This window comes from Nipponia nippon, unplaced genomic scaffold (assembly GCF_047370975.1).
Source record: "Nipponia nippon isolate SJK-2023a ecotype South Korea unplaced genomic scaffold, ASM4737097v1 scaffold_7, whole genome shotgun sequence".
NCBI lineage: Eukaryota > Metazoa > Chordata > Aves > Pelecaniformes > Threskiornithidae > Nipponia > Nipponia nippon.
Window position 1 is genome coordinate 3223636 of NW_028262391.1, and position 27656 is coordinate 3251291.

Sequence of the window (27656 nt, forward strand, 5' to 3'; positions counted from 1 at the left end):
TTATATATTTTAAATGCTCAGCTTCAAGTAACTAAACCTGCTACAGGGCCCAGTTCTGATTTTGCATATACCAGTACTTTCGAATCCAGACAACAAACTTCTCCCAAAAAGAGTCTTGTTCCTTCACCACTCAAAATAATTATATTGCCACCACTCGTATTAGGAGGAAAAGATAGATGGCCTTTACTCACAGATGCTCTGATTTGCCCTTACAGAGTTAGTTGGAGGACTGACATCTGAAAGAGCTCTCCATCTCACAGGACTCATTTTCTCTTTACTTGTACCGTACCAACTTGAAAGATAGAAACATTTAACAGACTGGTCCCCAGACATGCATTGTTTTTACTAATATTTTCACGCTGTGGTATAGCAATCCTGTCCAAAACCTCACGGCAAGCAGCATCTTGAACATAAAATATATACTGTGCCAGCGGAGGAAACTGTTTTGCTCTTACCTCCTAAAAGTATCAGTTGATACCAGGAAGCAATGTCAGATACGCTCATCAGTCACAAGTAATTACAGATCCCAATCATCACTGTTTTTCCACACAATCACCTTATCTCTGACAAGACACAAAAAAAGCCTACAAGTTGTGGGAAGGATTCATCCCAACAAGTTTACTCTCAGAAGAGTAAGAAAATAGTGAGTGTTGTCCAAATGTTTTAACTCTTGCTTATAAATAGGAAGAAATTTTTTTTAAATCAAGTGTAAGCCTAACTAGCTTCTAGACACCGCTTTACACTTGCTTTTTTAAGGTTTTCAGGAAGATACCTAACACTGCTTTCTTAGTGTAGTTTGTGATTATTTTTCATAACTATAAAATCCCATTCCAATCAAAGTCCTAATGAGTGGAGGCTTTGCCCAGCGATCCATCAGGACAGTCACTAGAGCCTTTGCCTGGTGCAGTGCTTCCCTATAGAGGAATTTAATTAAATGAACTATATGAATGAAGTGACCATATGGGACATCAGTGGTGGAGAGACACCGTAACTTGGAAGCAAAATTATCACAAGAGATTCTGAAACAAGGAAAGAAGGTGCAAGTTATAAGAGGGTGTCTGCTGAATACTCACAATATTAGAACAGGAGCTATGTTGGCAGGGGGGGGGCATATCAAGAGATAGTCTATACAAAGAATAACAAGTTGTCATAATTCTGGGGCACTTTGATTACAGAAACAAGTCACAGAAACAGAGGAATTTAATTTCTTTCTATTTAATACCAACTGCAATGGCCACATGCTGTTCTGTATTTGCATTTATTGTGTATTTTTGTTTGTGCCACCAGAATATAAGCTCTTCCGGGCAGGGCCCAGCTGTTTGTTTGGCACAAACTCCCCTATAATACATACTGGATACACTTAAATAGGGGCTATACATGCTATGTTAATCCTCTCCCTGAAGCAGGCTAATTAAATTAAAACCTGATAAAATGGTGCTACAGTTTTCACATAAATCAACAGAATCAAGGACATTTCAATTTTAACTCGCCAGGGGACTGGTGCGGAAAAAATGAAATATCATTTTAAAAACCATAATTGTAGCAAAGCCATACTCTAGGAGTAGTGACAGAGTTCGGCTCAGGCCCCTGCGTACCTGTTGGGAAGCTGTGACTCAAGTCATCATAGAATGGTTAAGGTTGGAAAGGACCTCTGAGATCATCGAGTCCAACTGCTAACCTAACTGCCTGGTCCACCTCTAAACCATGTCCCTAAGCACCACATCCACACGGCTTTTAAATACCTTCAGGGTCTGTGATTGCACCACTTCCCTGGGCAGCCTGTCCCAATGCCTAACCACTCATTCCATGAAGAAATTTTTCCTAATGTCTAATCTTAAACCTCCCCTGGCACAACTTGAGGCCATTTCCTCTCATCCTATCAGTTGTTACTGGGGAGAAAAGACCAAACCCCCCTGGCTCCAGCCTCCTTTCAGGCAGTTGCAGAGAGCGATGAGGGCTCCCCTCAGCCTCCTCTTCTCCAGGCTGAACAACCCCAGCTCCCTCAGCCACTCCTCATAGGACTTGTTCTCCAGACCCTTCCCCAGCCTTGTTGCCCTTCTCTGGACACGCTCCAGCACCATTAGTTACATCCCATTCATGCAACAGAACCTGTCAATACTGTGCTGAGCCCGGACAGAGGAATCTAGCTTACGGCTTGCTTTGCAAGTCCTTGGTATAGTTTGCTTTCACTATAGAGCCAGGTGAAGATTAACAGGTCAACACCTATTTCCATTCCAGGACCTCATCGCTTTTACACATTCACAGGGAAGCCTTATCCGCAGCAGGGTAGCCCATCACACCGCACTAGGATTGTTTCCATGCACCTGCTCTGGGTTATGCTTGCAAGAGTTCACACATTCCTTATTCTGTTGCTGTCAGGAGGCCTGTGCCTGCCATAATTCAGACCTAAGTATCTAAAAAGTCTAGAGAATACCCAAGAGCCATACCCTCTTTGTTGTTTCTGTGGTATTTTCTGCCCAGTCATATGCACTATACCCACAGCAGAGCAGGTTCTGTTACATGGAATTCCTCTATGTAAGAGCATTCGTGAAGCCTCCCTTTAAATCTGTACCTAGTCTCATGATTAAACCTAGCCTTCTGTTAGCTTAAAAAAAAATATGAAACCCAGTGTTTAAAAATATTTTATTTCCTTTGCATTGACATAAAAGACTTGTAAGGTACAAGAATGGAAGACAGCAGCGAACTGCCCAACTGATTTCAAAAGTAGCTTCAGGTGATTGGCACGGACCAGAGGATGCCTGTTAATATTCTGTCACGATATAGCGTTACAGGAAAAACATTTACATGAACTGGTATGAAATTCACGCAGTAAAGTTTGTTCTATAATTCAGTAGCTGTAATTCTTCACTTTTTTCCAGATACATACCCAAGCAAAGTATAATAAAGGGAGTCAAACAGTACAAACACTAAAAGATAACTGCAGACCTAAAAGGGCACCAGAATTTCATCAAAACCATATCTGCTTCTATCAGTGCTACCCATTTGTTGCATATAGCAAAAGTAAAGTCATGCCAATAAAAACCCAACCCAGATTCAAGTGGATAAATTGGGGGGGTTGTTTGTCCAGGGCTTAGGTTTTCTTTAAAGCACAGCTTGTATCCGATTTACTTGTCTTAATGCAGGCCAGTGTAAAGAATATGTTATTAAACCTTTTAATTTCAAACACACTTCTGTGATTGCAATTTAAATGAAAACACATGACTGAATCGCACTTGATCTCTTCACACTAGTTCTGGCAGTGCATGGGCTTTAATTCTAATCAGGATAAACAAATCCATAGCTGAGACTGGTAAAGAGAAATACATGCCAATTTTATAGGAAAATATTGCTTTTTTGTTAAATGCTGGGCAAAGGGAGAAGTACTGAGTAGTAACTTGAGATGCTGGCCTGAATAAAATGAGAAAAAGAGCTGAAGTACAGGGAAGCAGAAGGGATCCAGAAGAGACCATGTGAGAGGTAGCACTGCTTCAGTACCTCTGATCAGATGGCAGAAGGGGTGGTTTAGTACTTTCATTGATTCCCATTTCAGTTGGTATTGTCTTGGGATATTAAGAGTTTTACTCCCTGTGGCCAAAGCTTTTAAAACTAAGGGTGATTAAATTAGCTTTTAAGCAAAACACAACATGCAGACTGCTAAGGTAGGAACCTAAGTAGAATAAAAGACCTTTTCAGACTAACACAGGCCTCCAGATGCCATCGTATAATAAACAGCTTTTCATTGGTCTGGTTCACTTTCATACTGGGCACCAGTGCATGGAGCAAGACAACAATTTGGCTCTGAACAGTTGGGTTTTTCAAGTGCAATGGTGTAGCTGGATACTTCCAAGGATAAAAATGCTCTGAAAGCAGCGTACAATTTAAGGTTCATAAGTGAAAGAAAGTGGAGAGCTCATCAACAAGAATGTCATTTCTAAGACCAAAGACAGACTTTTTTTTTTAAAATGCTATTCATGACTCCAAGGGAAAAATTAGAGTCTCTTAGAGAACTAGTAGAAGAAAGCAGCAAGGACAACAAATGTCAAGTTAAAGCAGATATATTTGCTGGTGGGTCATTTAAATTGTGCCTGAAGGATAATCCCAGCAAGATGGGTATTTCAACTTCGTTTAGCAGCATCCCTAGCTGGGATAAGGAGGTGTAATCACTTTATTAGAACAGCAATGTCATTAGCAGAGAATTTAGGAAAAAGGAAGCTTTTTTTTACTTTTTAATCTTTTAGAAAGATTTAGCAGGGTAACTTTAGCAACCAACGTGAAGCTGTGGATATTTATGATTTTAGCAGTCTGACTTTGTGGTATGCCAAAAGGCTGACTGTGCAACAGACTAAGAATTGCACTATTTGTGCCCATAAAAAAATACATCCTGTTTTTTACCGCTTATGTTTTAAGAATAGCAGAGTACTACTTTCTTTTCCACTTTAAATGTTTTAGAGCGATACTCTCTTTACCTCCAGACATCTTCATTCCTTTTCAATTCGTACCTAGAATTCAGATGACACCGTAAGATTAATGCAGGCTGATCTTCCTTGCCTTTCACACAAAGCAACCAGCAAAGTTTGGGGCATGGGTAAGAGTGCTTCATTGCAGCTTAGTTGCTTGTGGGCATATCCTCTAACGGATCATCAGTGCTAAGTGTTGCAAACAGATAGCTACTGAGTGATCAGAGCACCCTTGAATCAGGAACAGAACGTCAAAAATGTGTCTTTGTATTAAGCTACAAGCTACACGCCCATTTTCATACTGAAGGGTCCATAACATCTTGAAGCACACAGTAAGCAGAGATGCCCGAAGCCCCACTCAGCTAAGGAACAACATTCTTAGAATATAAAGCTTAACGCAAGGAGTGCAGAACATTTATAAACTGGGTAAAGATAACAGAGGTTTGACACTAGCCTTTAAGAGATCGATAAAACTTTTTCTGGTCCTTGCCTGTTACTGGACAGTCGTATACCCCATGTTTTTTGGGTTTCCTTGCCATTTTTTGCAAAATCAGAACTGCATTTAAGAATATACCCAGAGAAATAAGTGTTTTCCACAGCAGACAGAGAAGAAAATGCAGCACCAAAAAGTGAGACATTTGACATGCACAGTGCCCAGTGTTTAGCTACTAGTGCAATATTCTTTAGCAGCCTAGAGTATGATTCTTAAAATGAAGATGGCATGCGGCCAAAGCCATTCTACAGACTGCCTGACTGCTCAAAAGAGTATATGCTGGGCTGAAAGCATCATCATTGTTCTCAATGGTCTATCACTTAAAACAGACTCACATCAGTGGACCACCATTAACCACTGCTCCTTTGGGTCCCCCTCCTCTTTTTATTCATAGACTTGAAGAGAAACATCCTTGGACAAACATTTTCATTCTGAATCACTTCCTACTCTAAAGCCGTGTCCAGCATCAAAGTGAACAACTGCAGCATGAATTAAACCTGTTAAGATACCACTTCCACCAAGCATCACCACCTGGATATTTAAATCCACAAGATCTCTGCTACAGGGACAAATGCAGCACTTACATTTGTAGAAGTGGGAAGTCAGCCACTCTTCAGACATATCTGCACTTACTGGTGCAGACAAGGTGCAAATTACACCAAGGTACCAACCAAGGTAAATCAATATCAAAGAGCCTGCTCCTCTGGTCTCACTATAACTAGCTATGCTGAGACTGACCACTTACAAACTCTTAAGTACATAGTGTTAGCAATGATACGCACACACATCTGAAAAGGAAAGAAACAAGTCTTCGTAGCCCATTGATTTTGCCTCCTCACACTTCTCTACCTGAAGCTAAAGAGTAGTTGAGAGGTGAACAGGTACAGTAAACTGACTGCTTTATAACTGTAGCGTTAACACAATGTGTGTACGTGTGGAGGGAGAGAGTTCAAGCCACAAGCAACTGCCCTTTTCCATTAACGCTTTCCCTTATATATACAACTTGCCTTACACACTTTGAATTCACCCTGCAAACATCACTCACTGCTGATACCAGACACTGTACCTCTACAGCAGTCGTGGTGCACATATCTGGATAAGGAAAAAGTGAAGGTGGTTTATTTGTCCTATTCCTAACCTTTATTGTCAGGAATAAGTTATCTGACTTACCTTTCAACAGTCTAATGAGAATGGTATTTTGGAAATTCTCTTAAGTGTAGTTTATGTAAACTGGATCCGATATTTAAGGAGTCAGGAAGTCACCACGTTGCACGGTACATTCTTGCTATATACCTAATGTTAAGAACATCACCTTCACTGGAAAGTCAAGAGAAAAAAATTCCCCAGGCTCCTGGGCTATAATTTGCTTTGCCTGCTACTATACCCACATACATCAAAAGGAAGTTTACACAGGTGCACCAGGTTTTGACAAAAAAAAAGTTAGATTATGATCCAAAACTGCTGTCTGTCTGCTGAGGCTGCTCAGAGCTTTATCCAATCAGGTTTTGAAAAATCTCCACAGATGGAGACTACACAACCTCTCTAGCCAAAATCTGCTCGACTAGCCTAATGATGAGAAAGCTTTTCCCTTAAATCCAACCTAAACCTCTGTAATTCCACTTTGCAGCCATTGCCGCTCAGCTTCCCGCCAGGCAGTGCTGCAGAGAGCCCGGCTGTCTCCTCGATAACCTCCAAGGCACAGGGAGGCTGCGGCGGGTCCCCCACGCAGCCAGATGTGTCACGGTTTCCCTGTACTCAGTCAATGCGCACCATGGGAACTATGGTTTATTTTATGAGATGCAGCTCTATATGTCCAAATTATGATTTCCAAGAGGAACTGCAGCAGTTTTATCTAGAAACCAAAGAGCTCACATTTTTGCCAGGAGCAAAATGGAGGGGGGGGAAAGAAAGAAAATAATCGGGTTCCAAAAAAGCCAGCCCTACTTGCCAAAATGTATTTTTTAAAAAAGGAAAAAAAACGCCAGTAATGCAGCGCTAGAACCAGAACACCCGCTGCCTGTTTATCCCAGTATCTCAACCATAAGACTGCTCTATAAGAACAGCCACATTCACAAATAAAACAGTAAATCTCTAGTACCGTTTATCCACATACGGAAAAGGCATATTCCCTACAAAAGTTTAGCAACAAAACCAGAGAAGGTCTGATTTAGGAAATCCAGTTTGCCTTACTTGTTATTTAGCAAACACCTTCTACTAAAATCCTACAGTTTGTTGACAGCAATCTGAAATGTGTTAAAGTAGGATACACATACAGAATGTCTTATTTACTAAAGCAGAATTATTTTGGGAAAAGCTGAATATAGAACAAGCTACATCTTGCTCTAATTTACAGCTGAGCATCCTGTTTACATGCTGATGTCCATGTTTACTTTTTTGGTTACAGGAAGCACTGCTGAAAGACTTGAAATAATGTTGCCTCACGCTGCCTATCACGTTATTCCACTTCCATAGGAAACAATAGCTCGCGGTCAAGTTAACTCATGCAGAGAAATGCGAGACAGCGGAGTTATTTCACCGCTCTAAGACAATGCCATTTTAACAGCTTTGCTACAAGGATTGTATTTGCTAGGCTTCCTTGCCCAGCCTGTCTCTCTGAAATACGTACGACTTCCTTCTGGCTCTTTTGCTCAGAATATTGTTCAAATTATTTTTCCTTCTACCCAAACCTTATTCTTTCTTTTTTTTATATCCCTCTCTCCTTTTTTACAGGGCAAAGTACCAACATTTTCTTAAGATTTGCCCTCTATCTTCAAGCTACAGTCTTAACACATCAATCTCAACTATGGAGCTGTACACAACAGCAGCTTCTACATTATTTTTTTTTTTTTTTAATTTGTATCTTGAAACACAGAATGGCTGGCCTTATAGAGGGTTAAGAAGAGGAAGCTAGGACAGTTTTCCATATGAATCTCTGTGCAAGTGCCAGCTGGATTTTGCAGCCCTGTGCTTAGCAAAGCACAGTGGAACAAGACCGCTGTTAGTATTCTTAGAGTGCTCTGAAGAGGAACAGGAAAAGGCAAGAAAATAATCTTACTCCGTACCAGAAAGAAGTGCTGGAAAGTCAAAGAGGAGAATTCAAGCTCCGTCCTCCCCACAGCACACAATCAACATCACTCACAGTCACTCTCATGCATCACAGTGACACTACAGGTAATAAGCTGTACATGAAAGAAGGGAAATACTGAAGAGGTGGTGTAGCAGCACATCCCCCTTTCCTCTTGTTCTCTATGCCCTCCAAAACCACACATTGCTTCCAGGATGCTGAAAATACTGCTTGCAGAAGCTCTGCCCAGGAGGGGACCCACCACACACCTATTCCTGCCTCTTGGGATGTATTTATTAATGATTTATAGCAACACACTCATTCAAATAACTAGAGCTGACTTAGTCTCTCGGTTTTTAATTTAATGGCCAATTTACCCTACCTTCAAATCACTGCTAAGGAGCATGAGGCAGTCTTAACCACAGAACCCTAAAGCACAGGTGATGCTCGGGTGATATAGAGGTGTTGGTGACTCCCTAATACTTTACACAGGTCTTGCACAGTGCTCAGGACCCCTGGGCTGGTCCTGAGCACACAGACACATTAATTCAAACACCACTGATTTTTATTAATTCTTTATCAAGAGCAATGAAAATTGGTAGAGGTCCAGACCAAAACAAACAATAAAATCCCCATTCTCCCATTGTGAAGAGCAGCTACATGGGGGAAACAGGACTGGATAGCAGCCTCAAGAGTCTAAGTCCCATTCCTACCACCCTTACTGCCTAGCTCTGCAAACAAACACATATTTGCCCCTGCCATGCTTATTAGCATATCCCAAATCATTACACGTGTCAGAGGCACTGCCAAGTGGTACAGTAATGCACATAAGAAAATTCTGCAAATTCCAAGGTTATATAGAAAGGGGAAAAAATACATCTCTTCACCTCAGGGACAAAATTGGACTTCACATGTGTGATGGACTGAATAACGCTTCATCATAAGAGCCAATTTTCTTCCAACTCCCCTGCAGCTCTTAAAATATAGATCTTAGTTTTGTACCCGATTTGCTAAATGGCTTGCCTCTCTATCATGCCTTTAAAAAAATAAAAAAGAATAATAAATACATAATTTCATTATTTACTGTGCTCAACAGAAGCTAGATGTTTTAGGAAGGAATACTGTTCTCACTTAAAGAATACATACTGATATAAAAAAAAAAAAAAAAACCACCACCTATGTCACTCCCCCCTTCCACAAGGGGAGAAGGGGTATAATTTCCTCAAGTAAAACAAAAGCCAGAAGAAAAAGCTAAGTAGTTATTAACATGGAAATCATCTAAAAGAAAAAACCCTGTGACATGTAACAAACAAAAAGCCCTAGGACAGTTCCATCTCATGTATCTTAAATATTCGTGCTAACTGTAGCAGGAACATAAGAGGTAAAAAAAAAAAAAACTATATAGTGTAAAACTTGAATTAATAATTAAGATCATAAGTATCCTAAACAAGTCAACACTTAAACATCTTCCTATTGCATAGGACTCTGTTAGAAAAATATCTGAAAAAAATATATGACTTTTTTTAAGAAAAGGACCCTTCCCCCCCAGTGCTGAATTCCTTTTTTGGACTCATTATATTGCTTTGCTGCATGAAAAGCAAGGCAAGCGAGCATGGCTCCTCGGCCGCACTTCTGTTAACTCCCCTGGTTTACCCCCTGCCTCAAAACACATCCATTCAGGAGTATCTGTAAAATAACCATATAAATGCATCCTACCTTCCCCTTCAGATGGTCAAACACCCACCTCCACTCTGGGGAGGGATCTCCTTCCCTGACTGAGGATATTATGGGTGTCTCACTCTTTTAGGCCTTTCCTCCAAACCTGCTTTGCAGATGTAGGAGATCAGGGCCCCAGAGCTGCAGCCCCCCTCTGCCATCTGCCCACCTCTTCCCTTCTCACCTCACATCTCTGCTTTTGCCCCCTCTTTCTGGAAGTTTCTTTCCAGCAGAGACTCCTGGGGGGCTGGTATGTCCCTCCTCCCAGCTGCCAGGCTGTAACTGCTGATGCTCACAGGACTAAACCAAGCCATTTCCACTTTGGCTCCTATATGTAATGCATGAGCTCCAAAATGCAAAACACCTGGCTGCAATGACCTGAGAGGAGCCTGCATCACCTGGGCTCAGCCTGGTTTTGGGCTCCCAAATGCAAAACACCTGGCCACGAGGGCGGGAGAGCAACCCCATCGCCGGGACTGCCCTGGGGCTTGGGCGCATGAGGGGTGACAAGCACCAGCCGGGTGCCATGCTCCTTAGCATGCTGCTGGGCCATGGTGCCTTGTAGCCTCAGGTCTGAAGAAAAAACCTGAGGAACCATTTGCAGAAATCCCAGCAGAAGCACAGCAGGGCTGGACTGGAGCAGCACCAGTGCTGGGGTTTAGGCGACTGTTTTATTAATTCTTGTCACCACTGATCTACGCTGCTCGCCTTCATCAAACATGTAGGAGAGCCTCTTTTGCAGAAGAGGGCTCTGTGTTTGATGGTACAACAGCAGCTGTGCAATTACCCCTGGTAACGTCCAGTCCTCTCTGAAGCCACATCCAAAGTTCATACGCTACTTTCTCATTGTGACACGCAGGTTGGAGTTTATGGTATGAAAATCTGAGAAGCTTAGGTGCATCTGGACAAGGCAGCAGAGAAAAGAAGGAACCTAGAGTTAAGACTGTGGATGTAGAAGCTAGAAATCAACCAGGAGGTTTTAATTTCTTATATATTAATATCATCACAGAAATTTTATTCATGGAATTCAGTGCCATGGGAGAAAAGCTGGTTTTAAAAATGCTTGATAGCTAGCGCAAAACTGACCGCTCGCAGGAGAGATTATGAACTAATTTGAAGAAAGGTGTTTGATTTATTTGCCTTTGCTCTGTTTTTGTTTAATAGTGTGGGAGACTAAAAGTATCTGATTAGAAAAATAAAGCTGAGCCAAAGATATGAGATGGGCCAAGTAAAGGTCCCCCACTGCTTTCAGCATGTTACAAAATATATGATACCTTTTATAATAATGCGGCAAGAATAAATCAGCCTTTCACGATCGAGAGGAGACAGTATTACTCGTTCTGGTGCTTTCTGCCTTTCAGAGGCGAGTGTGCTCCGAAATATTGTCACTTTTGTGGCTTCCAATATGTCAGCTTGGAAAGGAGATCACAGAAGTGAGATCAGGACAAGACAAACATTTTACTGCCATTTTTTTCCCCTTATTACAATTGCTTTCAGGCGGCCATCAGTGTAAATTTTAGTGTCTCATACCAGCCAGATGAAGTTTTTTACTGGGCTCAGTGTCCTTACAAGGTTCAGACTTTGACGACACCACGTTTCATTTTTGCCTATTGCCCAACTGCAGTGCCTTTTAATTGAAAAATAGTCGTTATTTGGATATATGTTGTGACACACTCCATGGTTCACACTCTGGAAGAAGTCTTCAGGAAATCTCCACATCCCAAACCACCTTCGTAGACCCAAATCATAAGGTTTTATTCACACGTACGCTCAGTGGGATGGGAAGAAAGCCCTAACGCAGGGGTGGCCGTGCAGACCCACGGTGCAGCACCGGGGCTGGAGGCGTGCTGGGACCAGCCGCGTGTTCCTGCCTCCAAGCCCCGGGCAGGCAGCCCCGGGTGTACCCGGTGCTCTTGCCTTCTCTGGCTTCTTTTTAAGTGAATCTCACTCATAGAGAAATAGTGATTTTCTTTTTCCTTAATGCTGCCTACAAAGAGCTTCTCAATTTTTAGTCCATTAACAAATCTTTCCTGGGATCTATTAACATGTCACTATGGAATGCCTTTTTCTTCAAAGTTTAATACGGCTTAACTCTGTCTTAATCATATTGCTCTACTACACTTTATAGCCTGCGGCTTCAGGGAACCTTTGCCTTTTATTAGTACCCATATACAATCATGATGTCATTCCAAAAATCCAGTGCTGCTTTGGGTTGCATAAATTCTTATACCTTTGATTTACTTGGTGTGTCTGCAGCTCTCCGAGAAGAAAGATGTGCAGGCAAGGCGAGGAATGAAATGTTACAGTACTGAGTTGTGCCAGCGCATTGCTTTGCGAGGAGGAGCTGTACCTGACGGGAGATACAATCACTTCTTCCCTGCAATGATGCTCATCAACGTTAACAGTGATACTGGCTCGATCAAATTCTTGGTACAATCAGGGTGAGTCCTGTTATGACAGTCAATGAGAGCTGACAGACTTTCAGGCTTGCAACTTTGCTGTGGGCGACTGTTTCTAGTTGGTAGTGCCCCATAAGGAAGATCTCTCGTGCCGCAGGCGGGTCGGAGTCGCAGCGTTTCTGGTTTGGCCCATCTAGAAGGTCTGCGGACTGCCTTGTGGGGATGGAAGGGGTTCCCGTCTGTCGCCCATTCTGGGTCATTTGCACCTCCAGGTGAGGAAAAAGAAGCCAGGGACTGAAAATCCTTAGAAGTGCAGATTTGGATACATGATTTATCTGATGTTTGGGGTGATATTTCGCACTTTATAATGATGTGTGTGAGGGACATAAGGAAGTTTCAGTGTGCTAAATCTATGGTCTCCATCTGATAAATCTCTTTTTTATATCACTGGCTTCATTACTGGAGATGACAAAACTAAGATTATGCAATTGTGTCAAAGTAGCTGCTGACAATCCTGTTGTCTTTTCCAATTCCGTTTCTAGGGAGAAGCATATTTTAATGCAATTTAAGGTGCTATAGTCCTAGAAGCATGAACAAGATGGATTCCCTAATTAAATGGCAACAAGGTCCAGCCTGCTATCTCTAAAATACAACCGATCCCATCCTATCCACATGCTTGTCTCCCTGCTGTGAAAGAGATTTGTCGTTTGCAGGTGCTTGGGGTCCATCTTAGCATCACGTCAAAGAATCTGAAAAATACCTCATCTAGCTTCTAATAAGACACCATCTGACTTTTTTTGTAGAGTAGCATCCAAGTAGGCATTGCCTGGGTCTGCTTAGACCTTTGTTGCTTTTTCCCAGTTTCTTTACAAGAGTTTTTTGATTTTTTGTTCCCAAGTCAGAGTTGCTGCAATGTGCTCTGTGTGGTGCAAGTGTTCAAAGGCATTGGGAATGTGCAGCTTCTACAGAAGGTAGCCGCCTGCCTGTGAAATGGTATTAGACACCGAGAATACGGTATATCGATTCTTTGGCATCTATATCAGCTTCCTGTTTGTTTCTGAGTATAATTTAGGTCCTAGTTTTTTACCTGGTTGGATCCTGAAAGGTTACTGCTTTTGTCTATATGAATTGCCATAGCAACTGCGGCGCTGGAGCAAACAGTCATGAGCATTAACAGCCTGGGGGTCAGCAGCAGAACATGCTTAATTTAGAGACCTTCATCTCTAAAATCTGGGTTGTTTTACCAGCTTGATTGGGCTATATTTTCTGTACTTCAGCATGACTCACTTTGTGATCTGTGGGCTACGGAGTCCTGATTTCCGCATGGCAGCGAGGGAAGAGATGTGAGTTTATGTTTATTTAGGAAGGATTATATTCTTTTTCCTTTGAATAAACACCATATTTAAAAAGTCTAGAATGAAACCCAAAGTATATATTGGCTTGCATGTATATCTTGATGTAAAGGCTGTGTTCTTATACTTTATTGCAAGACTACGGCTTAAGTCTGAGGCCAAGATGAGACATTGAGCACTATGGCATCGCATTTGCTCATGCTAAAACTGAATTTGCGCTGTGCCTTAGGTGCCTCAGCCTTAGCAGTGCTCAGGGGCTGCTCTTTGCAGCTCTGTAATCTCTCACATCAGCTGCTGAGGCAGTGCTTTCCCATTGTTCTCGCGTCTTTGTTTATTGTTCCCACGGCTTTGCACCTGCAAACCCCAGTAATGTTATACGTCGGGTTCTCCTGGGAAGCCATTACCACTGGTATGAAAATCAGCCCTTTCCCCCAACCTTTTCACACCTCATTTTGTAGATGTTAGTTTATATTAGAGACGAATAAAACATAGTCCACAGCAAAGCAGTGTTTGTATACTAAACACTATTAGTATTTTAAATACTAAAATATTATCCAATAATACATGTGCACAGAAGGTTAATGACCCATGTGCAACGCCTCTATCTAATTACCATGCTCAACTTAGCTGTAATCACGCCACAAAAAGGAACATCCGAGAGGGAGTTTGAGTTGATCCCATTGAAAGAAGCGTATAATAAATAGCAGAACAGCATGCCAAAAACCATCATCATCTTCCTTTTCATCCTCACCACTGCTGCACTGGAGAGAGCCCCCAGAGGACACTGATCTGGGGCGCCCACCACTGCTCTTCCCAGCTGCAGACCCCACTAATAATATTCTGCACATGAGAGCCTGCCTCAACGTCCTGCGTGTAACGGCCCCAACAGGGTGGATCTATGAATTATGGGACTGAAACCATGAAGGCGGGGAAAGTCACAAACGGTAGTATGGCAGATAAACCACAGCATTTTGCTGTTTGTCAGCAGGTCTGCCTCACCCTCCAGCTGGTAGAGCAGAAAGCAGTAGCTACACATATTTTATTCCACGAATACCTTGCCTTAAGTAACGTACACTTTAAATATAGATGTGACAGATACACAGTTGGTCATTTGACCAGTGGTCACATATATCTACCCTAACAGTTTTACCTGCCTGCCATGCTGCACATATTTTTATCAAAATTGGTGCAGCTGGGGATCTTCTCAATGGGGACAGCTGAGTGTTAAAGCCCTGGTTCTCCATAGAAACAAAGGCATCCAAGACTGATGCCTTTAAATGCTATACGATGTTTCTGGTCACATTTTTTGTTGTTCTGTAACACTCTAACATGATTGTTTCATGATAATGCTGACCTAGTTGATGAAATCATGGAAATCATCAAAGTGTATTCTGCAATTTGCAGGGGACTTGCGTTTTTGTCTTCTGGGTAAATCTGTTCCAATCTGATTGCTCCATGACTGCATTCCATGTGTTTTGTCAGGACTTTGGGATTTAACCAAGGCTGACTACAGAGCTGAGAAACAGCTGCATCCACCCCAGAAGTCTGAAGCCAAGCTTCCCAAGTAGTCTCTGTGAGTACCAGAAGCAGACATCTGCCCACTCGCCTTTTGACAGGTATGGCTTTAGGTGACAGTTTCTGTGAAATTAAATATTATTGAAAATACTGCTTTACCCTTCACCTGCTTCATTTTTACCACTGAGACAGTTTTTAACAGGGGAGGACGTTCCCATGTTCTTCAGGCGAATGATGGCCACCTGCCTTCTCCCTAGAACAGAAAACATCAAACAGTTGCAAAGGGAGCTGAAATGACCCGGAAAAAGCAAATTTACGTGCATCTGGAATATCCAGAGATGCACTGAGCTCTTCACTCACATTACATTTCCTTGACTACCATTTGCTTTGCATGTAGATGGATGAGTTAAGCCCCAGAGAAGTCACTCAACTTTAGCCTTTGGGGCAATCCCCCTGCACTTCTATTTAGAAAAGTTCAAAAGCAGCTATTTTCACAAGTCAAGTGTTAAAAGAGTAGGATGCTGTGATACAGCGAGTGGGGCTATGGCTCCCTGGCCAGGTGGCTCTGTCAGAAACAGATCTTGGTCTCCTGTGTGAGAAGCATGGAATCGGGGAGGAAGGAGGAGAGAAAATCTAAGACAATTGTAGTTTTACAGTCTCCTTTTTCAGCTTGCAAACTGGAGATTGGAGCAGACAAGCTTTATGATGGTGTGGAGAAATCAATACATTTTTATTGATTCTTGTAGCTGCAGAACTCTCACCCAGCACAAGTACAGGGGTCAGCATATGAGTACATGACTGTCCTGCTACACTACGACTGTGCTCCTCAGAAATCGTGCTATTTGATTCACCAAGGATGAAGTCTGCTCCACTACATGACTGCAACAACAGCAGCTGACCCAGGATCCCCTCTTGGTGGGGGAAGTTAGGTGCTGCAAATTCTCCACTGCACAGGCCAGCAGCTACAACGAAGCTAGTGGCAGCTGAAGGCACAGCTTCACATAAGGAAAATAATACTTGCTTTACAAAAGACTATTTTCAAACAATTACACAGAGCCTATTGAAACAATGCACGTTATTCCAAAAGAAAGAGGCCCACAAAGTTCATGTGAAGAATGACACAGAAGTAGAAACATCAAAACAAAACAACTTGGAAAACTAGCTAGGAAGTGGCATGGTCAAAACAGAATGAAATTAAGAACTTGGAACAAGCATCTAATTTTGAAACAAAAGGAACTGGAAACAAAACACCCAGTCAAAATTAAATGAAAATGAAATTAATGGAAACTTGAGTATGAAAAATAATTGAAGCAGACTTGTAGGGTTTACATTTAGTTTACATTTTTGTAAATCCTCCAAAAACATCAGCGAGAGTCTTTAAAAGTTATTTTGATTTTGCAGAAACAATAATTTCCTTAATTGGCATTTTTGACTTCTGTTGGAAAAATTCTGACCTGCTTTGACCCTACTGGGAAGCTGTTCCTTAGCGAAGTGTGAGCTTCTGTCGCCATTTTCAGTTGCTGTGAAGCTGTCAAAATGGTGTAAAACTTACTGGAAGGTCCTTTTAATATTATGGCCCATCTTTGCAGGTGACATTTTATAGTTGATTCGATTATGCAGCGATGGACCTGACCTTTGTGTCGTGTCTTTCATTCCCTGGTTTCTTGAGCAGAGCCCATTATCGCTTGTTCCAAATTCCTTCAACTCTTCTCTTTGACTTTGTGTTACTTTCCACTTCATTCCCAGACTGCACTGCCTAACACCCCACACCTGCCTTTGATGTCGCCAAATAGGGACAATGACTATAAAGTTATTTCCCTTTACAAGTCAGACCTGGAAGGTCTCTCTGTTGTTGTTCATTCTATTTCCATTGCCAGTGTAAGTGTCCTTGTTGTTTTTCCCACTAGTGAAGAAAGGGCAAATGTCATATTCACTGAAGCAAAGACTTTGCTTTGAAGCAGTATTGATTTTTTCCTTTTCCCTTCTGAAGCTTTGCCAGGCTCCATAAAAGCATGTCTCTTGTTCAGAAACTCTTTGGACTGAAAGACAACAGGGGCAGCAGAACCGGCGGGGCGCAGTGGGAAGTTAGGGCATCTGGTGGGGAATGACAATTATGACCACAGCTAGAAAAAGAAAGAGGTCATTTTATTTTTAAGTGTACTGTGAGAACAATTGTGGATCAGAGCAAAGCCAAATGGGATATGCAGCTTTAATTCCAACTTCTGATTCCTGAATATGGACATTTTTCTGGGGTTCAGCTGTTGGCAGCAAGAACTGAGACCACCAGAAGCGACAACTTGGCTGGAGGCTTAAACACAAAGGTGACAACAGCATGGCTTTCTGGCACAATGCTGTAAAGATACAAGCCTTACACTGCAGTACATTGGAGCAGCAGCATCATATGGACCTGCAGAGAGCTTCTTCTGGATGAAGGTCCAGTGCTACAACAGGACTTCTCTTTAAGAGACCTGAATTACTTTGTTTAGAGCAATGCAGAAATAACCAATAGCATTTATTAAGCTCACACATATTGCAAAGAACCAAAATGCTTTTCTCCTTCCCCAAAATGTCTCTGTCTTTCATAGATTCCTTAAAGTTTATGACTGCATGCACATATTTATCATCTGTGCGCTGGAGAGTCCCTCGTTCTTAATGGTGGCTGGCTTTAAGCCTTATTTAAAGGTGGTGCCTCCCCGCACCTCCAGCCCTCTTCCATGGCATTTGTTCATGCTGACTCAGAGGAAAGAATGTCACTTATTGAAACATCAATGCCACTTTTTGCCATGCTTCTGTATTTGTTGGAGCTGTCAGGCTGGGAGAGCTCGTCTTCCAAAGCTCATTAGATAAACAGCTGCTGCTGGAACTGCATGCAAAATTACAGCAGCTGCCTTTTGCAGAGTAGGTCAACTAATAATTATAGTAGATTTTCCTACAGTTCTTGTTTTTTGTAAAATTAGTGCCTACTACCAGGAGTTAAATAACAAAAAGAAGAATTATTCCTAATGCTAGTGAGCGTGGTCTCGCGCTCACAAGAATTAAGTCAGCCTAGTGCCCCCCTCTTATTTCCTCTTCCTATGCAGTCCCATCTCCCAGTCAGAAAGTTCTTTAAAACCTAAAAATCCATAAAATGGCTTCCAAATTCTCAGCTATTTTGAGAACTGTGCACATGTGACAGCTGGAAATGAGATTTTTTTTTTTAAACACCTGTGAAAAACTTACCAACAGCAATGAGAGGGTTCTGTTGATTAAAGGATGTTTTCTGCTCCTCATTTGTAAGGGAAGTGATTCATTAAATGCTGTCTGAAAACCATCTTCGTACTGAATGAAAGGAACATGTTTTGTGGTCACTGGGGCTTACAGGAATAGCTTGCACACCCACCGCCGCCACCTCCGATGCTGACCTGCGCTTTGCTCATCAGCACTGCTCCAGCTGGCGATGGCACTTGTCAGTGCCCTTCAGCCTCCCCCAGCATGGCCATCGCTAGCTGCTGCTTTTTCTTCCTCCTACAACCAGCTGTACCTGTCACTGCAATTTTACAGTCTCTTTCTCCAAGGATAGGACGTATCCTACAATTGTGACATCCTGCATAGGGGAAGAAAAGCATAACTGATACTGTTTGCCCCATCAGGACCCAAGCACAGCAAGTAATAAATACACGGAAGCTATTTCAGTGTCCTGGGTCAGCTTTGACTTTACAGAGTTTCCTGCAATACGTTTCGGGGCACATCACACTGTTGACTTCTGCACCATTGTTGCCCGTCCAGTTCTCCATGTACATTTGTTTTCATTATATGTGCCCCCTCCTGCTGTTTTTTCTGACAAGCCTGGGATCTGAAAGCTGCTTTCCCAGACCTTTAAGTAACAACCCATCATCAGCTGTGCTGTGTATGGAAGGCTGCAGCTTGAATTTGTTTTCACAAAAGGCACATCACAAGACCTGCCTAATCAGCAGTTACCTAGTTTGCTCACACCAGACAGAGTCAATTTACAGACCATGCCTGCTGTTGACCCTGCTGTCTACTCTGGATATTCCAGTCTGCCTCCACTCTAAAATTAAATGTTAGTATTTTTAATTGCTGGTTTTAACTCTTGCCTAATTGGGCACAAGCTCGGCTGTTATGGATCTCTCCAAGGCAAGAAAGAGGGACCGCACGTAAAGGAGCTAGAGTGGGGTTGCTGGTAGTAACAAAACGGGTTTGTGCCATTCTGGTCTTGTCCATCTTCCATAGATCATTGAATGGCGATGAAAAAGGTCAGGTACCACTATCCCCTCACTACCCCTGCCCAGTTCACATGCACCATCGTGTTGCAGAGGCTCCTGCTTTTGGAACGCGATGCCTCATAGGACTGCCAGTTTAATCCAAAGCAACTCTGAGGCTGCTACTTTGAATGAGCTTGTAGATGTTGGAGGATGTCTCTTGTGGGTCGGCATCTCAGGCTTGCACATGGTAAATGGTGAGATCACAGATTCTTATATTTTATTGCTATTCTTTCTTTTTGTTGTTGAAGACATATGAAATTGGTTCATTCAGAATAACAACTGCAATATAATTTTGCAATAATTGTGAAAAATATAGGTTATCTTTCTATGTATTACTTAAAGGTATTACTAAATTTGACCAATGGAAATATGAAAATTGTTGTGTTTTTTTTTTAAACCAAGAAACAAATGATTGGTGAAATTGTTATAGCATTTCTTTCTCTTTGAGTTTTAATGACACTTTTTTCTATGCAACTATCTGTAGTTGATCCCATCTTAAAAATAATTTCACATTGTGAGAGAAATGCAGCCTGTCCTATGTCGTTTGCTATATAGGATGCCAAAGATTTCCAGTCTGCAAATTCCAAGTTCAGCTCCTTATAGCATGATCAGTTTTCTCTACCCAGGAGAAGGCACTGACCATAGCAACATAAACCCAGGATGAATATTCGGGAAACATAAGTTCAGCACCTACCTGAGGGATTACAGACCGATCGCAGAGGTGATGAGGCTGAAGTAGCTACAGATGTGCTCTAGTTTGGAACACGCACCTGAATACTCCGGCCGCTGTCACCTAGCGTGCGGCAAAACAACAGCAGGTCTACTATAACATCTGTGAGTTAAGGTCATCAGCAAGCCAACAGCTCAGATGAAAATTTTAGCCTCAGAAAATGTTTACTCTTTTTTTTTTTCTTAAGATTTTACCAAGATTTAATTTGCTATTTCTATTTCCTTAGCACACAAGACCACAGCCCTAGATCCATTACCATCATGACAGTGACAAAAACCTGAAATAAGCTCTTTGATTGCTCCCTACTGCTGCATTTCAGCCTGATGCCTGCAAATGCCATGTGGAAGGGTCCCCAATGGACTCGGCTGGGCTATGACCACTTACCCTTACCAGCCTGCAGAAAGACTTGCTTTCCAGTGCCAGTGCTGCCTTTTGATAACCTTTCTTGATTTTCCAGTGAGCCTTTCACACTGCCAAGACAGCCAGTGGGGCTATGGAGGCCGCAGTGTTTGTGGTTGTTTTACAATGTCATGTGCTTGTGCAGTACTGTTGTATTCCAGTATGCCTTGCAATCACCAACTTAATGTGCCTAGGCGTAACAGCTTCATAACTTCCTAGGGTTGTGCAGTCACTAACATCAACAAGGCAAAGACATTTTTAAATTCAAAAGTTAAACAAGAACATTCAAGATTTCTTGTTTCATTAGCTTATACCTACAAGAACAGAGAGAAAAAAAGAGAGTAGATATTAATGCAAATCTAATTGCAGAAACTAACTGTCTGAACACCAGCAGGAAAATTCCTGTTGTCAGGGACGAAAGACAAGATATCTCCTATTTCCTAGAAATGCTCATTAACTTTGTGAAAGCCAAGCAAGGCTATTCTGCAGGTAAGCATGCTTCACCAGCTCCTTACCTCTCCTCCTCAGAAAATGCCACGTATAATGCAAGACTGAAGCCAGGGACACATAGGTAAAAGTCACAGTATCAAGAAAGCTTCTTTTTGGCTCAACAGATGTGAACCAAATGTTATCATACCCACCTTTAAGCCATACAATTCTACTGTAAACCAAAGCCTGCTATGTCTGGTATCTAGGTTAACCAGATGACAGTGCCTCTGCAAATTCTTCAAGTAAATAAAAGAGTTCCTAGAAGATCTTGGAGTCAGTGAGTCTCATGAATGCTCACAGCTGTTCTCTGAAATTCAGAACATTCTAGCTTTGACCTCTGATCTGAAAAAACAGCTTTATAGAAGCCTTATAGATCAACAGGATGGACATGCACTTGATGGCGATTGCACCACAGGTAGTCCCCATTAGCTGGTGCTTTTCCTATTGATCTCTCCTCTAAATGGATAATTTCAGTAGTTTCATAGGCAATGAAGCCATCAATATCTGCCAGTTTTTACACCTCTTTGACCTCAGTGTGTGGCAAATATTGCTATCAGTTTTATCTGGTTTTTTCTGTTTGGTTTTAGCTTTTCAGTTAATCTGATTGCAACACACAGCATGAGGTGCAGAGCTTTGAACAAATGCAGTGAAGGCATTCATGTAACTCCTCTCTGAGACATAAGTGATCACATTTTGCATAGTTCTCTTCATAATACTAATGATTTACAGGACAACAATCAGTTCTCTCTCCAGTAAAGTAAGTTTACAATGATTTAAATGAGGTATAGCTCTAAAGCATGTTTTTTATAAATCTTGTGGTCTTAAGTGCTTGTCAAATAGATGTCAGAGACCACACAGAAGTCTAAAAATACTCATGTAAACCTTCTTCAAGTGCTTGACATCGATCCGTCTATTGTACGTCTTCATGCTCAACACAGGTTAAAGTAGTGCAGCTCGCTGTGACATTGTAACTAGAGGCTGCTAAGCTGACAGAAATAATTTGTTTTGCTGCTTACAGCTAATAAAACCCCCTTTGCTTTTGGGCAGTTTTTGAAAATACAACTCATCCTTTTCACATGTGAGCTCTCACTGTTTCTACCATCTCTTATAGTCCTTAGACAAAGGTTTGAAGCCTACAAACACACTCAAAACTAGGAGGAGAAAGAGGAATGCCTGACTACATAAAAAAGGACCCCACTTCACCGGAATAGGCAGCCACTCTTTTTTGTTAAGTATGACTATTGTGTGTTAAACACATCTAAACCCATCCTGACTTCTGAGAAGGATCAGCCCACTGATCAAAGCAGCTCAAACTGGCAAAACCCAGCAGTCTCACCAAGGGCTACAAGAAGCTTCCATCTCTGCTGGTGTGCCAGACTGCTCAGGAGTGGTTTGATCCCCAAAATTCACTCCTCTGGGCTGAGCTTTTTCCTCCAGCTCTTTTCCCTTGCTTTCTCTCCCCTACGGCATTTCTCTGTTCTGCATTTCCACTTTGCTAACTCACTCCTAACGAAGGTTACCCCTCACAAAGTAAGGTCACATGGAATGAAATAACATGTTGTGGAACTAGCAGTTCTTGTAAACCACACAACTGCGTCTTATCTGTTAAGACTCTTGGAGCTATTTAGAGAGATGGAAGAAATAAGAAGAAACTCCCCAGCCCACCTAGCCATCCCAAGGCAGAATCCGTTCTGAAACGCATTCTCTGCTATAGAAGCCACATGCAACCTGCTCCAGTCCTAGCTACACTTACCAGTGGAAGGTTTCTACACTATAACATTTTTAAAGTGAGGATTTCTCATTACTTCATGCTGCCTCAGAGCCTTTGCCATTTAATTCTTATCACTGCTGGTCTTATTCCCTTAGCCATAGGCACTGTAATAATAAAATAAACAATGATGGTAAAACGCTATCATTCTGATCTATACAACTAAAAAGAAATATTTATCAATAGCATACATATATAAAAATAAATGCTTTATCTCATAAAAAGATTTCAGGCTGTCGTAGTTAGTTAAGTGTATCAGAAGGACAGAAAGGAGAGCGATTTTTTTTTTTTTTTCACCTGCTTTTGGTTCCCTCTTAGTCAACAGGGAAAACCAGATACCAGTAGACTAGGATTTATCCAGTGCTAAAATTCACCCTCTTACTAACTTCAGTTAAGGTCCAGTCAGCTTCCTCACACTAGGCACCTGATATTGGTAGTTAAATTTAGGAAAGAAGAATTTCATTCTGATAACCTTCTACAGCCAGCCAGAAATCTACAGCAAAACCACCTCCCACACTCACATCCAAGCTATCAGGCTCCTTCTGCTCTTTAGGAAGGGAAGCAAAGGCCTGTTTCAAGTTATAAAACAGTAGAAAATTGTGTTTGATGCTCCACATCTGTAACTTATTCCCTTCTGCCAGGGAAGGTGCTCATCCTTCCAGGTGCAATCAATGGGGATGTTGCTGTTTACTGCAGCGGGGCAGCGGGAGCTCAGCTCCGTGGATCAGCTGTAGCACAGACCCAGGCTCCGCGGCAAAGCGCACCTCGGAACAAAGGTCTGAGTGTCTGCAGCCGGCAAAAATACATCGGCACTTGTCTGTAGTGTGGCCACGAGCTAGAAACCATTTGTAGCCTCTTTAAGCTTTATAATCTAGCAAGTAGCAGAGTTTACAAGTCACTGCTTATTTCTGGAGGTACATGCTCGCCTTAGCTCAAGGTTGGCTTTTCTCTGTGACATTGCACCTCCAGCATCTTTCAAAGGGGAAAATGACCATCTGGCACCTGTGTGAGGATAAGGCGGTGACGGCTGTGAACTTCCTAGCAGGTCCCTGCCGGCCCGGACTGAAGGGATTCCTGTACCTACCCACGAGCAACTGGTCTTGGCCGTGCCAGATGCCAGAGATACTAGAGTAGATGGATTTCCATTCCCATCCCAAATAGCAATTCCTCTGTGTCTGGGAATTCATAAATTAATAAAGGAATTTAGTCTCCAGAGCTGTTCTGTACCCAGACACTACTTTCCTAGAAAACAAGATCATCTGTGAATAGCCCTGGATATGCAACTACAAGAAAAACAAGATAAAGCAAAATTCCAATTAGAAGGAACAAGAAAACTGACAAAAATAAGTGAGGAAAACAGAGATTTTAAATTATTTCAAATATTTGCATTTGCATGAGACAGTAGTAACAATGTGAGAGGGCATGAAGAAGAATAAAATTACACTTATCACAGAAACAGTTAAAAAAAAAACCCCAAAACTTAAAGGAAGGAAGAAAAAAATAAGAAAATAAATCATAACTGAAAGGATTGGGATAATATACTTTTTGAGTAAATGATGAATGAACTGGAGAAAACAAACTGCACCTAGCAGTAGTCCATACTGAAGCAACTCAATAAAAACAGAGAGTTTCTAGTTTTAAAATAAAATCCCTGAACTGGGTTGTAGAATGGAACCAGGAGAAGCACGGGACAAAGGGGAATTCACATGCAGCGTTACAGCACAGCCCAAATTCTAGTAACCAAGTAGCCCTTTAAGATAAACCAAATTGTTGAAAAAGGATGACTTGTTTTTTAAAACAAAGTTAATAGAATCTCAAATATACTAACACTACCAGTATTTTATTAAATTTGACAACATATGTTCCTTCTTCTGTCAAACATAGCAGAACTTGCAAGTGTTTTCACGCTTCCTTGGTGTGTCTCAGAGCTACACTTGGCAGTGGTTGTCGCGAGAAGTCTCCTTTCACAAATTTAACCCTGCTCTTTTCTCCTGGACAAGGAACGAGGAAAATTCCCAACAAAGCGCATGGCTGCGCAATTAAGGTGGTATCCTTTCCTGGGTTCTGGTGAGCCTTCAGAGAATCAAGGTACCCAAATGTGCGTATAGCAAAAAAAAAGAAAAAAAAAAACCACAACAAAAAAGCAAACCCCAAAACCTGGCTTGCTATTTTTCTTCTTCTATTACATTTTCCAATCTTGGACACCAAAGTCATGATTCATGAGGAGAAACCAATGGTTCCTATGACCTTCATCTTCTATGAAGCGCGTGGTACACTTACTCCAGCTACTGACTGGGGAGAGAAAAATACATTTATGGCAAATTGATGAACAAAAAATCATCACATGGTTTAACAGGGGAATCTCTACTGACTTGCCAAGAGTAATTGCTTTTGGATGTTACTTACCTTTTTTAGTGAAGGTCCATGTTTCCACTTTCATGAAATTGCTCTAGACTTACCTGTCTGCAAATGAGAGCAAAATTTGTTCATCTGCTTAGCCAAATTTCAGCACTACATAGGAGTAACGTTGTGAGAAGTAGAAAAACAACACTGTACAACTATATCTTCATCATCAATCAGTAAAATATTGTATGACTTCTTCTGAAAATGTATTTGGTGACAAACCATATATTATTTTTAGAACCTTTCATATAGTCTTAATTGCTTTAAATTACTGCCAAAGTTGTTTCTGCAAGTTAATGGATGAAATAGGTACATTGTACATCTCACTCTCCCAAACTGCCTCCTGCCCTCGTTTTATTCAGGGGACAATTTATAGCAAGTGTGTTGTCCTGGGGCTGGCCCATGACTGCTCTGCAGTCATAAGTTTTCTTTTTCTGTCCTTCACGCCCATGAGATACAACCACGTTCCAGCCCAGAGCCATGTGGCCGCGCTGACCCAGTGCTGAGCCCAAGCCCACAAGACCTGCTGAAAAATAAGGTATATGAGCTGATTCTGCAGTGTCACGGTGAGGTGACTTTTTGGGAAGAACCTATCTATTCGGCCACCAAGCGTGAATACCTGAACATACACGCTCATCTTTGCAGAAACAGGGATGGATAAATAATTCGAGGAGGTCTGGAAACATCCAAAGGCTCTTAGAAGCCATGGTTGTAGCTGTTTAACTTCTGTATGGACCTCACAGGAGTTCATACAGATTTCTGAACTGATCCTTCTTTCAGTAAAATAAATCAACAGTGAAATCCTCATTAACTTCCACAGCAACTGAACAGAATCACTACATGCAAAATTTGTCTTTTTTTTTTTTTTTTTTTTTTTTTTTAAATAATGCAGTTAAAGTGTTATCAGCTCACACAGACTTTCACGAACCTCTTGTTAATTGAGCTCTGGTACTGTCGCCTCTGGTTGCCAGTATTATGAAGTTCTGTTTGAAAAAAAGTTACTGGCTCTTACAGCTGTAAAGTAGAAAACCTGAATACTAACTGCCCAACCCTATAGACTTAAGAACTCCACATTTACCATTTTTTTAAATGCCATCATTCTAAAGCTAAGCTCATAAACGCTGAGTGCGTGGCGTTGCTGACACTGAGAGGGGAAAATTCAGATGACCGAGAAAATCCAGCTGTTCCTCTCCTGAATTTCCAGCAAGCGAGTGGCTCAGCTGTATGCCTCTCCCCTTCCCGAATGGAGCAGAGCAGAGCAGGCTCACAACTGCTGGAAAGCAGCATTCTGTCTTTGACATATAGGTCAATGTATAGATTTGAGGATCAGACAGAACTGAATGTTCCTTTTTTAAAAGAGATTTTAACATAAAACTCACTACAGCATATTAAGGGTGCAAACTGTGGTACAAACCTGTTCTTTGCCTCAGTGTAATTACCAGTTTTTTTTTTTTTTATGTAGAAGGCTCTTTTTTTCTGAATTTTGGACTTAGGTACAAATAACTACAAGCATATCTCAAAGCACATTTTAGTGCCTGATAGTGCTCATGAATCAGGTAGTTCTGCTTGTAATAATTTCTGTCAGTGGGTGTTCCTGTGCGTGAGAAGGTACGCAAAGCTGGAAGCTGAGATGAGCCATGATAAACATTAAAGGTCCGGAAGCAGATGGATAGCTGTGTGAATTGTCAGGGCTTCATTGATTGCAATGGCTCTATGCTAAACACTAATTCAGCTGCTGCTAAAAAAAAAAGCCATCAGCTGAGCATCTGGTCACTAAGAGTGGAGAATGCAGAATGAGGTATCGGTGTCACCTCCACACTCAGCACTCGCATTGACCCGCAGAATTGACTCCGCATGGTGCAAAAAGGTAAAATTCCCTGTTTATTCACGGTTTTTGAAATCTCCGCCATTAGCTGGAGTAGTGCATGTGGGTATGCACATGGGGAGAAAGATGCGTATATATACAAGAAGGCATTTTCCATGACAAACAAATACTTACATGGCTTTTACTGCTGTGATGGTAATTTTATCTTCAATTGAAAAAAAAAAAAACCAAAACAAACATGTCGAGATACTGTATGAAAATTACTTGTACAAATTTGTTGCACTTCTATGAGGTTTTTCATTCATCCCAATAGCAAGGGAAACTAAACTCAGAACAGGCTTTAATCCACAATTTACATACAATACTTACATTCCTTTTAGAAACTAAAGCTTATTACAGAAATTATAGTTTCCCATGTATATGAGTTACTGAGAATTATAATATCAACAAAAAGGAATGACGCCAGGTTGCACACAAAAATCTACACTTCCCAGGTGATTCTCAGCATTTTTTTCTAAACATTTTCCACCAGATAAAGTTCATTGCCTTGTTCTCGCCATTTCCCATTTCACAAAGTGAAGTTTGTACTGAATCTGTACGTAAGAAATCAATTATACCATAGCATTCACAGAAGGTAAGAGAAAAGGGACTTTGCACATGGCTGGTGGTGAACTCAGTGATTCTGCTGCGTAGCTCCCGTGAACGCCTTATCAAATGCTGCTAATTTCTAGTCTGCGTACAAAGGTATTGATGTGCCAGAATTAAATCAAATTAGAATGTTTAG

The 27656-nt window shown here is 41.6% G+C and overlaps 1 long non-coding RNA gene across 1 annotated transcript; it reads right to left on the reverse strand.

The window, feature by feature from the left end:
• Positions 1-16385: 16385 nt before the first annotated feature.
• Positions 16386-23216, reverse strand: LOC148050761 (uncharacterized). Its single transcript, XR_015700776.1, has 5 exons — positions 23166-23216; positions 19953-20051; positions 18398-18579; positions 18216-18314; positions 16386-17119 (listed from the first exon to the last, which is right to left on the reverse strand). It is a non-coding gene; the product is annotated as an uncharacterized LOC148050761 (long non-coding RNA).
• Between the last annotated feature and the right edge of the window lie 4440 nt (positions 23217-27656).